General features: G+C 39.0%; 1 protein-coding gene across 3 annotated transcripts in view; it reads right to left on the bottom strand.

Annotated features, from left to right (window-relative positions):
* LOC126236198 (uncharacterized) overlaps window positions 1–13,775 on the bottom strand; it is a 316,623-nt gene that overhangs the window by 117,756 nt on the left and 185,092 nt on the right. The gene's annotated exons all lie outside the window — the stretch shown is intronic.

The following is a 13,775-nucleotide window of genomic DNA, read 5'->3' as shown; positions in this document are numbered from 1 at the left end:
TGTGTGGGAGAGATTGCAGAAGCTCACATGCTAACTCAACTAGTATATTTAGTGTGAGTCATGTGAGAAAAACTAGAGTCAGACTTATAATATGTGAATTATAGTCAAAGTGCAGAATTTTTTTGGTGTGGGTCTCACACTGACAAGAATGCTACTTCATGATTAGAGACATACGTATCTGATAACTGCTGAGAAGGTGAGCCAAATGCTCTATGGGTGGGTAAATAGCTAAAGGAAATAAGCTTGTAATCCAGGCCTCTGAGGATAGTAACAAGGCTGGCTGTGTACTCACATAGTATACTGTCCAGTCACAATAATGTGACCACCTGTCAAAACCCCGACGAACTATGTTTTGCAGCTTGAGATGTGCAAGAAAAGAGGCAGTGAGGTTCTGGAAGCTACTGACAGACATGTAGAACTATGTTGACTTCAGTGCCATGGCCACCTGCACCAGGGGTTTTGGCAGGATCCGTGGATTGAACAGCCCAATTGAGGTGGTCCCACAGAGTCTCAACTGGGTTTAAATCTGGGGATTTTGGTGACCAGGGAAAGTAAACTGCATCCACAGGTAGACATGATCTCCAAGGATAGATGTGTACTTGGGCTGACCCACTGTGCCTTCCAGAATGACGGGATTACCCAATGAATGCCATTAAAATATTCCCCAGCCCGTAATGCTTCCTCCTGGTTGCATGGTGTTTGCTTTTGAATGTTTCACACTGTGCATGCCAAGGGCCATCTATTCAGTGGAGCATACCATGATTCAGATGAGACTAGCTTGTTAGTAAAGGGTGTTGTGTGATAAATGGCACTGTTTCAAAGAGTACAGTTCAATACATAAGTTCATGGCTTGTAGAAAAGAAACAAATGCTTAAGCACAGTAAAACTCAGTTTTTACTGTTTCTATTACACAATTCAACAAAACCTGAAGTTTTAATTACACAGAATCAGCATATGATTAGTGATACCAATCTTTTCAAATTTCTAGGTGTTCAAGATAGTAAACTGTCATGGAAACCCTACGTTCAGGATCTAGTATCTTGTTCAAACACTTAATGCTGCCATTTTTACTATTAAAACAGTATCTGAAGTAAGTGATAGTTTGACATGAAAAGTACTATACCTTGCTTAATTTCATACACTTACAACATATGGTACTATATTTTGGGATAACTATTCCCATTCTCAAAGGGAATTTCTGGCTCAGGAATGAACAATAAGTGGTGTAAGTTAGTGAACCTCTTGTCGACCCCTGTTCATTAGTCTAGGTTTTCTGCCAATATAGGTGTATACACTTTAATGTTGTTCCTTGTTAACAATATCAGCTTATTCCCAAGAATTAGCAGCTTTCACTCAGTTAATACTAAGCAGAAATCCAATCTGCATTTGGATCCCACCTCCTTGACTCTTGTGCAGAAAGGCATGCGGTATTCTGCTGCATCCATTTTCAATAAGCTACCACAAGAATTCCAAAATTTTAGCAGTGATCCATGAACTTTCAAATCTAATCTGAAGAGTTTCCTCATGGGTCACTCCTTCTATTTTGTCAAATTAAGCTGATTCCTATGTTATGGTGCCAACTGCATTTACATAATCTTCTAGCTTGATGCCTTTTTAGGATTCATAAATACTTCATTCTATCTACTATTACTTTTCTGTTGCAATATCATGTATGGACATGGTCCATGATCAAGGAGATTTGCTCCTCAATTTGGTACTACAGAACTAGATATGTAAAATAAACAATAAAAAAAGCTACTTGTTATCACTCAGTGGATGTCCAGCTGTGGTAATGGCACACAAATTCCAATTTTTGTCAGTGATGAACAGCAGTCAGCTTGGGTGCATAAATCAGGCACCTGCTGTGGAGGCTCATATGCAGCAATGTTTGCTGAACAGTTGTTGAGGAGACACTACTGGTAGCCCCTAGATTCATCTGGATGTTCAGTTGCTCAACAGTTGCATATCTTTTTACCTGTACATATCTCTGCAGGCATCATTCAGCCCTGTCATCTATGGCCTGTGTTGCATCACAGCTGCCTCATCCCTGGTTTTCAATAGCACCATTTGGCCGTATGTGTTATACTTTAACTACAGTGGTACATGAACAGTTTACAAACTAAGCTATTTTGGAAATGCTTCCACCCTTGGCCCAAAACCCAATGATCATGCCTTTTGGACATCAAGTAAATTGCTTCTAAGTTCAGATTGGAAAGTTTATTGCAAGGATAAGTTAGTCGCCAATGGTGGTGGCGTGTTTATTGCAGTTAAAAAATTTGATAAAATCTAGCAAAGTTATCACAGATTCTGAATGTGAATTAATATGGGTGAAATTGAGTATCAAAGAATGCTCAAAAATGGTGATCGGATGCTTCTATAGACCACTTGGGTCAGGATCTGTAGTTTTAGAGTGGTCAGACAGAACTTGCAGAATATCATTGGTAATTTTCTTGATCATGCTGTTGTGACAGGGGGTGATTCAACTGAGCCTTGCTCAGCAAGAGTGACAGGATACAAATTTCAGAATACCTCAGCAGTCAGCATCAAATATTCTGTGATGAGGATGAAGATGTGGAGAACAAATGGAAAAAATTCAAAGGCAGTATTCAATATTCCCTGGACAAGTGTGTTCCGAGTAAGATTTTAAAGGATAGGGAAGATCCACCATGGTTTAACAGCCACATTAGAAAAGCAGTACATAAACTAAGAGCACTTCATCTCAGATTCAAGAGAAGTAAAAACCTAGCTGACAAACAAAATCTGAACAAAGCAAAATTGTGCGTAAGGAGAGAAATGAGAGAAGTGTTCAATGATTCTGAAAATAAGATATTGTCAATCGACCTGAGTAAAAACCCTAAGAGATTTTTGTCATATGTAAAATCAGTAAGTGGGTCAAAATCATCTATTCATTCTCTCAGTGACCACACCAGCACCAAAGCAGAAGATAACAGAGAGAAGGCAGAAATATTGAATTCGGTCTTCCAAAATGAAATACTGAATTCAGTCTTCCAAAGTTGCTTCACCGCGGAAGATCATAACACTGTCCCTCCTTTCAATCATCATGCAAACATCGAAATGGCAGATATTGAGATAACTGATTGCGGAATTGAAAAGCAGCTACAATCACATAGTAGTGGAAAGGCGTCAGGACCAGATGAGATACCTATAAGATTCTATAAAGATTATGTGAAAGAACTTGCTCCTATTCTAACAGTAATTTATCATAGATCACTGGAGTAATGAAAGGTACCTAACAATTGGAAAAAAGTGTAGGTAATTCCCGTTTTTAAGAAAGGCCGTAAGACAGCTCCACACAATTATAGTCCTATATCACTGACATCGATCTGTTGTAGATTTATGGAATATTTTCGAGTCTCGGTCCAGCACACAGTTTTAATCTGCCAGGAAGTTTTGTTTGATATGTTTTATGCTGAAGAACTATGATTTTTTGGGAAACGAACATCTCCACTATAAAAATCAACAAGGATTCTACAAACAGACATCCTGCAAAACTCAGCTTGCTCTGTTCCTCCATGAGATCCATGGCATAGTGGACAACAGCGCTCGGGTTGATGCCATGTTCCTTGATTTCAGTAAGACATTTGACACCATCCTGTATTGCTGTTCAATGAAAAAAATACAAGCTTATGGAGTATCAGAGCAGACTTGCAAATTGAATTCAAGACTTTCTTGCAGATAGAACTCAACACGTTGCTCTTAATGTGATAAAATCTACAGATGTAATGGTAATATCTATCGGATTATCTCTATGGAGACTTTAATGAAGAAATTTATATCATTCCACCAGAAAATTTTCCTACTTTTAGAACAGTTTGGAGGCTGAAGAAAGCCGTTTATGGACTCGCAGTGTATGTGCACAGTTGGAGAGCGCCAGCATGAATTTACCATAATCTCCTGGCCACCAAACAACCTTGGTGACCTCATCATTCTGGAAAGCATGAGGGATCAACACAACTATGCATCTATCCTTGAGGCCATGTCCATCCCTGCCTGTAGTTTATTTTTCCTCAGTACAATGATATCTACTAGCAGCACAATGCAACATGTCACACAGCTCGCAGTGTACGTGCACAACTGGATAACACCAGCATGTGTTCACCATAATCCCCTGGCCACCAAACAACGCAGATTTAAACCCAATTGAGAATCTGTGAGACCATTTCAATTGGACTGTTTGTGCAATGGATTCTCAACCAAGAAATGCAGCACACCAGGTCATGGCACATCCACATTGGTACCTTCCAGAAGCTCACTGACTCTCCTTACTGCACATCTTGCAGTGGTCCACACTGCAAAAGGAGCTTATTCAGCCGTTTAACAGGTAGTCACATTAAAGTGACTTGACAGTGTATTATATGGAATCACCTTCTGGGATACCTCATCTTTATGAATGAAAGGCTTCACTGCCCGAAAGTGTAATTTGAAGAGAACTGATGATGGAATTAGGTATAAAATACCTGATTACTAGAGAATTACAGCACTTATTTTCTCTTGTGAAATTTACTGTAAACAATCCATTACAGCTCAGGAGTAACACAGACGTCTATGGTTATAATACTATAAGAAAAAAATGACCTTCATTACTCTTCATTAAGAATGAATTCAGTTCAGAAAAGAGGATATAACACTGCTACCAAAATCTTTGATCATTTAGTCATGATATCCTGATAAACAGCAAAGCTGAATTTGAAAGGAAGCTTAAAACATTCCTACTGGGCAACTCATTTGATTCCATAGAAGGGTTTTATTTTAAAACTTGCATCTTATTATTGCAAAAATTTCACAAAGTTGCTTGTGTTATTAAACTAAATATTCAAAGACTTCATCTGTAAATGGTCAGCAAACATTATCACATAAGTCAATATCCTGTAAACAGACTTGACCCATGTTGTTGTTGTGGTCTTCAGTCCTGAGACTGGTTTGATGCAGCTCTTCATGCTACTCTATCCTGTGCAAGCCTCTTCATCTCCCAGTACCTACTGCAGCCTAAATCCTTCTGAATCTGCTTGTTTATTCATCTATTGGTCTCCCTCTACGATTTTTACCCTCCATGCTGCCCTCCAAAACAAAATTGGTGATCCCTTGATGCCTCAGAACATGTCCTACCAACCGGTCCCTTCTTATCAAGTTGTGCCACAAACTCCTCTTCTCCCCAATTCTATTCAATACCTCCTCATTAGTTATGTGATCTACCCATCTAATCGTCAGCATTCTTCTGTAGCACCACATTTCAAAAGCTTCTATTCTCTTCTTGTCTAAAGTATTTATCGTCCATGTTTCACTTCCATACATGGCTACACTCCATACAAATACTTTCAGAAACGACTTCCTGACACTTAAATCAATACTCGATTTTAACAAATTTCTCTTCTTCAGAAACGCTTTCCTTGCCATTGCCAGTCTACATTTTATATCCTCTCTACTTCGACCAACATCAGTCATTTTGCTCCCCAAATAGCAGAACTCCTTTACTACTTTAAGTGTCACATTTCCTAATCTAATTCCCGCAGCATCACCCGATTTAATTCAACTACATTCCATTATCCTCATTTTGCTTTTGTTGATGTTCATCTTATACCCTCCTTTCAAGACACTGTCCATTCCGTTCAACTGCTCTTCCAAGTCCTTTGCTGTCTCTGACAGAATTACAATGTCATCGGCGAACCTCAAAGTTTTTATTTCTTCTCCATGGATTTTAATACCTACTCCAAACTTTTCTTTCGTTTCCTTTACTGCTTGCTCAATATACAGATTGAATAGCATCGGGGAGAGGCTACAACCCTGTCTCACTCCCTTCCCAACCACTGCTTCCCTTTCATGTCCCTCGACTGCCATCTGCTTTCTGTACAAATTGTAAATAGCCTTCGCTCCCTGTATTTTATCCCTGCCACCTTCAGAATTTGAAAGAGAGTATTCCAATCAACATTGTCAAAAGCTTTCTCTAAGTCTACAAATGCTAGAAATGTAGGTTTGCTTTTCCTTAACCTTTCTTCTAAGATAAGTCGTAGGGTCAGTATTGCCTCACTGATTTTCGCCTAGGTCGGCTTCTACCAGTTTCTCCATTCGTCTGTAAAGAATTCGTGTTAGTATTTTGCAGCTGTGACTTATTAAACAGATAGTTCGGTAATTTTCACATCTGTCAACACCTGCTTTCTTTGGGATTGGAATTATTATATTCTTCTTGAAGTCTGAGGGAATTTCACCTGTCTCATACATCTTGCTCACCAGATGGTAGAGTTTTGTCAGTAGTTCTAATGGAATGTTGTCTACTCCCGGGGCCTTGTTTCGACTCAGGTCTTTCAGTGCTCTGTCGAACTCTTCACGCAGTATCATATCTCCCATGTCATCATGATATATTGTGTCCAGTGACCCATGGATTATATAGCTAACTAGCTACCAGAAAATGTCTGCAGCTGAAATCATGATAGGCTGAAATCATTAAACACTAATTGAAACAGTTCTTTCCTCACAGTGACAACAATCATTGCACGTGCTAGTAAACAATGTAATACAGATGCATAAGATTTACTCTAGCAGACATTTTTTACTCCATCAACAGAAATTAGTTTAAAAACAACAACCTTCAAGGAGATAACAAACTCATCATGTAACTAGAAACTGTTTTTCTATCATAGGATTTCTAACAAGGTACCATTTGAGTGTGAGGTTGCAAAACATCAATGATGTTTACAGCACTTGGTGCCCCATATATTGTCTATCATGCAACAACAATATTGGCTACTAATGGCAACAGGGGCAGGACTGGAGACATCCAACTGTAAAAATGTTACAGTACTAGTGGTGTTGATACACAGTAGATCAATAGCAATGATAAAAAATGCAAGCATTGCATTTCATCTTCAGCAACAGTTGCCAAAGTTGTCACTTCATCAGAAAGGAACGGAAGGAATTTCACAGAGTATTTCATCTACAACAACAGTTGCCAAAGCTGAGACTTCGTTAGAAAGGAACACAAGGAATTTCACAGAGTGAGAAAGAATTGACAGATAAAATGTTAGTGTCAGTGGAATGTGTGGTGTCATATACACTCAACTGTGTGGACAATGGACTTGAAAAGTACAGTGATTACAATACATGCTTCAAGTGAAACTGATATGGAAACAGATGTTGAGCCATGTTATTCACCATCCTTGTCAGACAGGGAGCCACAAATCCCATCTCCAGTGAAAAACAGTGAAGAACAGTTGTTGTCCAAAGAGTAGGTACTAAACATAATTATGTACATGGCTGATCATCCACAGCATAGTAAAAAAGATTATGAATAGATTTTGAATAAGTCTGCAGCAATATGACCACATAGTGCATAATAAAAACTGGTGTCTGAGTGTTTCAAGGATGCTTGATACAATTCACAGGATGTGCATGACACTGACTTACTACATTTCTACATCAAATTGTGCACAACATAGGTTACAGTGATTTTAAGGCTAGCAGTGGATGACTGCATACCATCAAACAATGCTACAGAACTGGAAGCATAAGATAATGAAATTTCAAACAAAGTGTCAACTTGATGATGCACAGAAAACTGTGGGATCAGCTTGAAAATTTGTTGATGAGAGAAACAAACTTATTCCATCATTCAGTAAGGAATTTGTTTTCAACTCTAACCATCAGGATTTAAAGAGGAAATGCTCAGGAAAGGAACCCTAGAAATTAGAGACACCAAGAGAGTTGCATCACGATCAACAAACATCAGTGCCTTAATGCATTTGTATATAATTGTAATGATCATTAATCTGGATGGTAAATTTGCAGGAAAGTTATTTTTTGTGCTGTGAGAAGTTGGAGGTGCTCTGTCCCCTACAATTCTCTCTCATGAACATCACAGCAAGCAAGAGAACTACAGCTACAATATGAGCACTGTTTTTGGCATATATCTGGTCAAAATAACTTTCTTTTGCTTGATTCCTGGTCTGAATGTTTATTTTTTCTGTGCCTACAACACATATTATCACACTAGCTTCACCTAAGCTTCATCTGTTTTGCATTTGGCTGCATGCCATCACTTCCATCAATTTTTATCGCCCTGTTACACTAATACAGGGTGTTTCAAAAATGACCGGTATATTTGAAACGGCAATAAAAACTAAATGAGCAGCGATAGAAATACACCGTTTGTTGCAATATGCTTGGGACAACAGTACATTTTCAGGCAAACAAACTTTCGAAATTACAGTAGTTACAATTTTCAACAACAGATGGCGCTTCGGTCTGGGAAACTCTATAGTACGATATTTTCCACATATCCACCATGCGTAGCAATAATATGGCGTAGGCTCTGAATGAAATTACCCGAAACCTTTGACAACGTGTCTGGCGGAATGGTTTCACATGCAGATGAGATGTACTGCTTCAGCTGTTCAATTGTTTCTGGATTCTGGCGGTACACCTGGTCTTTCAAGTGTCCCCACAGAAAGAAGTCACAGGGGTTCATGTCTGGCGAATAGGGAGGCCAATCCACGCCGCCTCCTGTATGTTTCAGATAGCCCAAAGCAATCACACGATCATCGAAATATTCATTCAGGAAATTAAAGACGTCGGCCGTGCGATGTGGCCGGGCACCATCTTGCATAAACCACGAGGTGTTCGCAGTGTCGTCTACGGCAGTTTGTACCGCCACAAATTCACGAAGAATGTCCAGATAGCGTGATGCAGTAATTGTTTCGGATCTGAAAAATGGGCCAATGATTCCTTTGGAAGAAATGGCGGCCCAGACCAGTACTTTTTGAGGATGCAGAGCCGATGGGACTGCAACATGGGGCTTTTCGGTTCCCCATATGCGCCAGTTCTGTTTATTGACGAAGCCGTCCAGGTAAAAATAAGCTTCGTCAGTAAACCAAATGCTGCCCACATGCATATCGCCGTCATCAATCCTGTGCACTATATCGTTAGCGAATGTCTCTCGTGCAGCAATGGTAGCGGCGCTGAGGGGTTGCCGCGTTTGAATTTTGTATGGATAGAGGTGTAAACTCTGGCGCATGAGACGATACGTGGACGTTGGCGTCATTTGGACCGCAGCTGCAACACGGCGAACGGAAACCCGAGGCCGCTGTTGGATCACCTGCTGCACTAGCTGCGCGTTGCCCTCTGTGGTTGCCGTACGCGGTCGCCCTACCTTTCCAGCACTTTCATCCGTCACGTTCCCAGTCCGTTGAAATTTTTCAAACAGATCATTTATTGTATCACTTTTCGGTCCTTTGGTTACATTAAACCTCCGTTGAAAACTTCGTCTTGTTGCAACAACACTGTGTTCTAGACGGTGGAATTCCAACACCCGAAAAATCCTCTGTTCTAAGGAATAAACCATGTTGTCTACAGCACACTTGCACGTTGTGAACAGCACACGCTTACAGCAGAAAGACGACGTACAGAATGGCGCACCCACAGACTGCGTTGTCTTCTATATCTTTCACATCACTTGCAGCGCCATCTGTTGTTGAAAATTGTAACTACTGTAATTTCGAAAGTTTGTCCGCCTGAAAATGTACTGTTGTCCCAAGCATATTGCAACAAACGGTGTATTTCTATCGCTGCTCGTTTAGTTTTTATTGCCGTTTCAAATATACCGGTCATTTTTGAAACACCCTGTATGATTCTATATGCATTCTTTAAGAGTGGATACCTAACTGAACATCCTGCACAGTTTGTAACTCCCAAGGAGTTCATCTTCAATCTTGATGTTCCTTTCCTTTCTAATGACTGTGGCACATCATTTTTCATTCAGTGTTAGTGGATGCAGGTTAATGGGTGGTTTTGAATATTTCGTGAATGCCAACGAAGTTCATTTTTTGAAGTGCAATACATACGTCTCATAGAAGGTTGATCACTGCACCTCCCAGACACTCATTTTCTGTTGCCCTCCTGATGCACATGGTGAGTCATTACCAGCTAACATTTTTCCTGTCGTAGTTCTTAACACAACACTTTCACATGAGCCGTACTAAAGACTGAACTTGTGACCTCACACTCAAGGGGTTCCTTGTAAGACGGTTATTAGATACACTGCTGACTTTGTAAAATAAACATTCAGCTGTATCTGTAATCAGTCAAAAACTCAATGCAAAAATAATTAGAAGCTTGAATATATAGTGGTGACACACCCACCTGTAAAAATGGGTGTACGCAAACCATCTCAAAATATTGTCTTGAAAATTAGAATTTTGTGTCAGGCCTGGACTCAAACCTGGATTTCTTGCTTATTTTTAGCCATTCACCTTCACTATTAGGCTGTTGGAGCCTCCGTCCAGGCCTAAGCTTGAACTGCCATTATCTCTGTTGTTCCACCTATGACTTCCAAACACTACTGCCAGATGTTCTCTCCACTGGGAGAATGGAGTCAGTGGTAGATCATGGCTGACCCCGACATGGGGAAATGAATTAAATGTACTGAAAAGAAATGAATTGACAGATGAGGTTGAAAAACATGAAAATGCAATGTCATGAAATGATATCAGTGGGCATTTGCCTGATATGCTGAATCTGCAATGTAATGAATATGCAGTCACATGTCTGAACATGAAAGTGAAATGTCTGAGCAAGAAAATCACATTGAATGTGGTTTGCACAGTACAGATATTGTGTTTACCTGGCGTATAAAATAACGAATGAGAGACAGTGTGGCACTGGGTTCGAAAAACTTACTACACTGCTATGAACTTTCAGGTGCTCAGTTCTGTGACAGAACACAGAACACTGTAACTCAGCATATAGCTCTACTACTATGTTACACAACATAGTATGTGATTTAATGAATAAGAACACCCATACATAAAATCACTCTATATTTATCAGGATAATTAATGGTTACTACATTGCTGAAAAAATATGCAGCTCTCTTAAAGACTGTGTTCAGTGACGCCAGGGTATAATATACGTATATTGAGGGGATTTAGTGCTAGTGATCTATCTGTCACAGTAATCTGTGATCAGATGGTACTAAGGAGGCCTGCCTGTGCACCCTCCATTTTGAATCTACTGGCAATAATTGTGCCGAGTTTAGAGGTGAACATTATTTGCAACATTTATTCGAGGGTACGACCATGCCCCAATAACAAGTACATACTCTAGTACAACACTATAGCCATCTGAAAGTGGGTTAACACTGTGGGCCTGCAAGGAGCTGGATGCTGCACATGTTGGGCACAATATGTCGGTTGTGTGTCAATGCTTTTAACAGTGGTCTGTACTTTTTCAGCACAACATGCACATCTACATATGACTGCTGCGATACAATGTGCTCTTCATGCTGTACAATAACTGGCCAGCAAGATCTCTACATCCATCACCAAATGAGCATGTATAGCAAGACACATTGCTGAATTCAAACAAAAGGCATATGATGCTTTGGACACTCTATCACAGTGTGCCATTCAGTACTTTATGATAATTTGCATGCAAGAATACATGCTTCCATTGCTGCCAGAGGTGGAGCACACTGCGTACTGAAGCAACTGTTGGGTACTCTTAGTTATGACACATGCTTCATTTGGTCTGAATTCATTATCATATACTTCTACAATGATGAACTATCTGTCACCTTAGTTGTCAATGAAATGACCTTGTCCTTAAGAGCAATTTTTTCCAGCAGTGTATTGCCACTCAAACATCTCTAATATGCTGATAAAATAATAATCTTACTATTGCAAGTTTATACACTGATAATACAAATATGATTTTAAAGCAGAGAAAATAAAGATATTAGTTTACTTCCAGCCTTAGAACTGGGTGTATATGTGGACTCAAACAGATCGATATGACCTGGAATGAAAAAAAAAAAAAAAAAAAAATGATGATTTGATAAGAAAACTGAAAATCCTTAGTTCATCCTTAGCCATCGCCCAGATAACAGCTCTGTGATGGAACTTGTATTAACATCTCAGTATAAAAGTCTGTACAAGTCAACATCTCTATGTCAGTTGGCTAAAATGTAAAAGTTCCTCAGATTCCACAGGTAACATCCCATACACGTACTCAATCACATGCACATCACATAGTAACTAACATGTGTGAAAGTCCATGCCTAGATGTCATCATTATAATATCTACGTGTAAGAAGTTCTGGCTAGAATCTACACAAATAACATCTATTCATCAGCATCTGAAATCATGTGCAAAAAGTCAGAGCCTAACTTTCACCCATTTAACATTTCTACATCAATTTGTGTAATCATCATTGCTGCTATCACCAGTATGAATGTCAATTGTGTTGAGTGACTAAGCAAACAAAACCACCTTTGTGATGAAATCTGGCCACTGTCCAAGTGTTCTGCAGTTTATTGGAAGTATCTATCTGTAATTAATATTCTATGTGAGAGATTACACTGATCATCATGCAATCATTAATGATAATAAATGAGAAAAGCAGTCATGTTAACAAAATACTGTGTTATGTCCATTAGCCTACTTAAAAGCTCATTATGAAACCAGATTACAGGAGAACAATGGACTTTTGATTATGAGCTACTGAGGGTTATCAAGAAATCACAGGTAAGATATGTTTCAGATAATTTGATACACTGAATACAAGACACTGTCTTAAGCAAACATTCTATTTAAGGAACATAAAAGTAACTACAGCTGTTCCCTCTACCATTCATTTTCACAGTAAGGACTGTTATTTTGAAAGGCTACAAGATTTTCTGCATCTGATTAATAGCAAAATCCTGTGCTAACATGATATATAAATGAGCAAGTGTACATAGTTGTGTGTTTTGGTAAAGTTGAGTAGAAAAGTCATTTTGAGAGTCAGAACTATCTTTACTATGTATGACAGTTTAGTGTGGAGTGCGGTCTGTTGTGCTTATTCTATTAATTTGCATGAGATATTCCTTACATACTTTGTGAGGTGACAAAAATTGTAGCACCAATGTTGAAGAGACTGCTGCACTGTGCACTATGCCAATGAATAGCAATGACTCAAACATAATATACAACAAGAATGATGCCAGTACAAGCTGTGCAGACTGTCATTTGACCATCAGACCTTGCGTGTACTTGATATGATGGAACCAGACTACACAAAAACTCCCTCAAACAATTAAAGTAGCTTTATTGACCACAGCCACAGGAGACAGCGAAAAATACACAGCTTGTTCAATTGTTCTGATCTGGCAATTCAGTATCAGTTAACATGCAGGGAACAAAACATCAGAGTTATCTCATAACTATGCCACATCTTTATGTGCATAAAATATAAAAATACAAAAAGCATAAACAAAGAATAACATCTCTAAAAGACAAGTATATAAAACACAGTGCATCTGTTGTGTGGCAAAAAATGTTGGACAGCGTGGTGTTTGTAAATAAATGCACACGGCACACATGGTGCAACACTACATAACAATGCACCACAAATGTTGACATATACTGAACCTTTTTGTAACAGCAGTTTTTGTTTAATTGGTTGACTGTCATAATCTGAACTGGATCTCAGTTAACATAAAGGAGTACACTAATGTCTTGTCTGGTGTACGGTCAAATGCAATAAAATGCTATTGTAACTATAAGCTGTCAGAATACTGTTTTAATAGATGCTGGTGTCGAATAAAGATTTAAGAAGATTTCTTTTAGTCAGGAGTTGAACAACTAGAACAGGGCAGATGCATAGTTCACTGGTAACACACACATCAACCAAACTCTTGCAAGTTCTAATCTCAGGAATTTTATGTAACATATAGTTAACTATGAGCAAATATTATCTGGTTAATATGCAGTAAGAGCCAGTCTGGTGA

The sequence above is a fragment of the Schistocerca nitens genome, chromosome 2 (genome assembly GCF_023898315.1).
Source record: "Schistocerca nitens isolate TAMUIC-IGC-003100 chromosome 2, iqSchNite1.1, whole genome shotgun sequence".
NCBI lineage: Eukaryota > Metazoa > Arthropoda > Insecta > Orthoptera > Acrididae > Schistocerca > Schistocerca nitens.
Note: the sequence above shows the minus strand (reverse complement) of the source record. Positions and strands in the feature narration are given on the sequence as shown.